The 4591-nt window shown below is 40.7% G+C and overlaps 1 non-coding gene across 1 annotated transcript; it reads right to left on the bottom strand.

The window, feature by feature from the left end:
- Window positions 1-3155: 3155 nt before the first annotated feature.
- Window positions 3156-3262, bottom strand: LOC141624926 (small nucleolar RNA R71). Its single transcript, XR_012534728.1, has one exon. It is a non-coding gene; the product is annotated as a small nucleolar RNA R71 (small nucleolar RNA).
- Window positions 3263-4591: the final 1329 nt, after the last annotated feature.

Raw genomic sequence — 4591 nt, 5'->3', positions numbered from 1 at the left:
TTGGTTGACCTAGGTATAAAGTGACGAAACCGACCGATCTAAAATAATCCTGTCAAAAGCATTTAATACGTCATCGAGCGTGGCTTTCCGACCGCCGCATGTCCACGAATTGGCTTGGCGTTGCGGGTGGCCTCTGTCCACAGATTGGCGACTTCGCTGGGGAAACTATGACACTTGTGTCTTTGTGATCCTTAGAGGTGAAACTCGAACGAGGTCGTTGTTAAAGTGTATGAATTGATATTACGGTCATAAGTCGAGTTCCTTGTCCGGGCCCACAACCTAACCTTTATCGACCAATTGGCTCGTCCCGTCGGCGTGAATTTTCTCATCCCCGCGTTTCGAATCATGATTGTGTCAATCATGCCATTAATGTTACACTCTTGTGTTTCGTCAAAGAGCTTTCACTTCCTACGTGAACGAGGCTAGGGCGCCCTTCTTACACCTTTTGTTCGGATTGACATCCCTCTGAAAACGCAGGGATTGATCGCTTGGTGTGTAACCACCCTTATTAAGTCAAAACCCATGTTAGCATGCATTAAGCATATGATGTGAATCATATTATTGCACATTTAGTCCCCGAACTAGCCTCATTCCTATGCTTTATAGTGCTTATTAGGGTCGTTTCTTTTATTTGGTTCCCTACTTTTCATATTTCGTGAGGTTTTGTGTCCTTGGTAGGAGAGGATTGCTAGCCTTGCACTTATGCAGCAAAGTGGAGCTAACTAGAGTGCATCTAATGACCAAGCATCAAAGAGGAGACCAATACTAAAGGCCTAAGTGAATAAATCAAGTAGAATGGGAAATGATGAAGACCCCCACGACCCCTCAACGATCCCAACGGATCCTTAGGCAGCCAAGAGAAGAAGAAGAAGAAGAAAAGCTGATCAAGGATCCAGGCGACCTTAGCTCAGGACGAGTGTCCCAAGCCATAATCCGGGCGTTCCGTTGTCAAGTCGAACGGATCCCTAGGCAGCTCGAGCATACTTCAAGGACAAGTCGGGCGGCTCCTTTTGGGACTTGCAAGGAACTAATCTTCTTCTTAGGGACTTAATCATCATTTAAGCCCTTAGTTACCCTAATACTTGTACTTAGTATAAATAGCCCATTGTGTTAGGGGATTAATCATCAAGTTGCATGTTAATAATCAAGTTTTAATCAAGTTGTATTTACTCAATTTAATATTAATCAAGTCTTAATTCCTCTTTAATCACTTAAGTGTTCTTAGATTTAGTGGGGTAATTTGAAGACTATTTGGGGTTTATTGAAGAATTGACAACTCTTTATCATTCATCAAGTGTTCTTCTATTATTCTTTGCTTATTAATTGGATCATCCTTAAGTTGGTATAATCTCTTTTACCCTTTGCTTAATTAATTATTGCTTTACTCATGCACCATGTTTAACGTTGTTAATATGATTGACACCCCTATTAGCATGTTTACCATGGCCATGAGTGAGTAGTATTCTAGCTAGGGTTAATGGGGGAGTAGGGGAACTAAAACATGGGGGTAGATCCATACTTAATCTAATATGTTTTCATAAGATTGCTTGCTTGTTGTAGTTTCAACTTATGCACATGTTATGCTTGATGAATTGCTTGATTGACAACCTTGCATATAGTTAAATAGGAAGAAACTAAGACATGTAAGATATAAACTAACTCAAGGCTTGTTAGACCATGCATATAGTTAAATAGGAAGAAACTAAGTCGACTTGTAGGTGTTGTATAGTCTTTGCAGACTCGGCTCCGGGACCCAAATCTTCCTAGGAATTGCAAGACATAAACTAACTCGATTCCACTACAACAATAATTTGCTTGCAAATATGTAAACATGTTTGTATGATCACCACCATGAATCCCCTATGAACCCATGACACCCTAGTACCTTTTATCAATTGTTTACAAACCCCTATTTGCTTATTTGCTTGTTTTGCTTTCATTTTTTTTATATTTCTTTGTTAAGTAGTTTAGATTGCAAACCTCAAACTCAACTCAAATTGCGACGCCCTAAGACATAGCTTTCTACAATCGATAACTTGATTCAATACCCGTCCTTTCGGATCCGACCTTTACTTGCCACTCTACTAAGAGTAGTTAGTTGAGTCTATAAATTTTGTTTTGATCGGTTAGCATAGACGACAAAGTTCCAAACCGCATCAAAAATGGCGTCGTTGCCGGGGACGGTGTTCAATTGAATTGTTATTTGTTGTTTTTAGTTGTGTCTTTCTTAACCTTGGGGATGTCAAATTCCTCAAGGTAGTTTTAATTGTTTTCTAGTTGTTTGATTTTTGCATGTCTAGGAGATCACAAGGTAGACTTTTGCCTATTGATCCCGAAATTGAAAGAACCTTTCCTATATCATATATAGATATGAAGGATGGATATAGGATAGGTAAAGGCACCATTTTTTTTATAATTAAAATTTATGTTATCTATAACCCTATCGTGCCTCAATACCCAATGGGTGCGCCTTTCGTTGCGTAGAATTTGAGCTCGTATCGTTTTGAAATATGTGAAAAATATCTAATTTTTTTTTATTCTAATCGTCAGCCAAAAGTGTAAAACTTTAGCCAATCTTACACCTTAGAAACTTCATAAAAGGAATTTTTTTTTATTATTTGACCAACATTAGAAGAACCGTTAGAGGAAATTCAACAAGTTTGGGAATTGGAGAACTTGTGGACATTGGTGTTGTCCAAACGGATAGTATTGAGTTTACCAACCCTTTTGCAAGAGAAGGAGAGGAGAATCCAATTCAAAACCAACCACAAAATCAACCCACAATGCCTAAATTTCCATCTCATTCCGTACCAGCTGAGGAGAACCTACCCAATGGTACTCCTACACCACCTCACTTAACCGGTAATTTCATTGCCAAATCTGCATTCATACAATTAGGTTAGAGAAGCCAATTTGGGGGGATGCCTAGTGAAGATCCTCATCTGCATATGGAGACCTTTTGTGAGTACTGTGATGCAATTTCTCAAACCAGGGTAACTCAAGACCAAATTCGATGGGTGTTGTTTCCTTTTTCCTTGATCGGAGCCGCAAAGCAATGGTTAAAGAGCTTAGACAAAGCTACCCTTGGAATTTATTCGTGGAAGAAGTTATCACTTGCCTTCTACAAGAAGTTCAATCCTCCGGAGAAGACTAATATATTGAGAGCCCAAATCACCGGGTTTAAGCAAAGAGATGAGGAGTCTCTATATGAGGCTTGGGAGAGATTCAAGGATACATGTCGCTCTTGTCCTCATCATGGACTAAGTGAATGGTTCCTTGTTCAACAATTTTGGAATGACTTATATGAAGATTCGAGAAATGTGCTCAACATGGGTTCCAATGGGAGATTCGCCGAGGTTGATGACAACTAAACATGGGCTAAGATCGAAGAAATGACGGTTCATAACTCCCAATATAGTAGGCCAAGAAAAGCTGCTAGAGGAGGGAAGCATGAAGTGGAATCCATCACCCAATTGGGTGCCCAACTAAGTGCTCATATTGACACCATAAACTTGAAGTTTGAGAAAGCCATGGCCAAGCTTGATGAAGCTTCTAAATCACCCAAATAACATGTCAATGCCATGATGGCAACATCCTCAATCCCAAACGGAGTGTGTGAGAGTTGTGGAACCTTGGGACACGATCAACACCAGTGTAGGGGAACAAGTGAATGCTTTCCAAGCATATAAAAATGGCACCCCTTGTTCCAATTATTACAATGAGAATACCAAATTCAACCCAAACCTCTCATACAAGAGCCAAAATGTCCAAAACCCTCAACCCACATACACACCCCCTCCAATGAGAAATCCTACTCAAAGACCATACTACAATCAACCCAATGACCAAGCTTTTGATTTTCAAAAAACGGTCCTCCAAATGCAAAAGAGCCAACAATATTTCTTTGCTCAAATGAAAAGGGATAGCTAAGCCAAAGACACTACCATCAACAATATTCTTTCTCACACTAAGATGTTGGAGACTCAATTGTCTCAATTGGCCTCTTCTAGCTCCCAAAGACAAAAGGGACAATTACCTTCTAATGTGACTCATATTTGAGCACATTTAGTCCCTGACTTAACCTCGTTCCCATGCTTTATAGCACATATTAGGATCATTTCTTATCATTAGTTTCCCATTTTACATACTCTTTGAGGTTTTGTACCCTTGGTAGGAGAGGATTGCTAACCTTGCATTTATGGAGCGAAATGGAGCTTAATGGATTACATCTAATGACCAAGCATCGAAGAGGAGACCGACACTAGAGGCCTAAGCAAATAAATAAAGTGAAATGGGCAATGATGAAAAGATCCTTGCATCCCCAACACGATCTCCGCAGATAGTCAAGGAGCCAAACAAGAGAAGAACTCTGTCCAACGATCCGAGCGGCTTGAGCCAAGTACGAGCAGATCAGAGAGTCCCAGAGCAGGATCTGAGTGGACCAGGGCACGATCCGAGCGTCCCGACTGCCAACCCGAGCAGATCTTCTTACAGGACTAGCCGTGCATCAGGTAAGGATGAGCGGATCCTGGTGGGAGTTGCAAGCACGATCCGCGCATGTCCCTTGGGAGTTGCACTTCCTCAAGATTCT

Source organism: Silene latifolia, chromosome X, assembly GCF_048544455.1.
Source record: "Silene latifolia isolate original U9 population chromosome X, ASM4854445v1, whole genome shotgun sequence".
NCBI lineage: Eukaryota > Viridiplantae > Streptophyta > Magnoliopsida > Caryophyllales > Caryophyllaceae > Silene > Silene latifolia.
The sequence above is the reverse complement of the archived record's forward strand: the minus strand, read 5'-3'. Positions and strand labels throughout refer to the sequence as shown.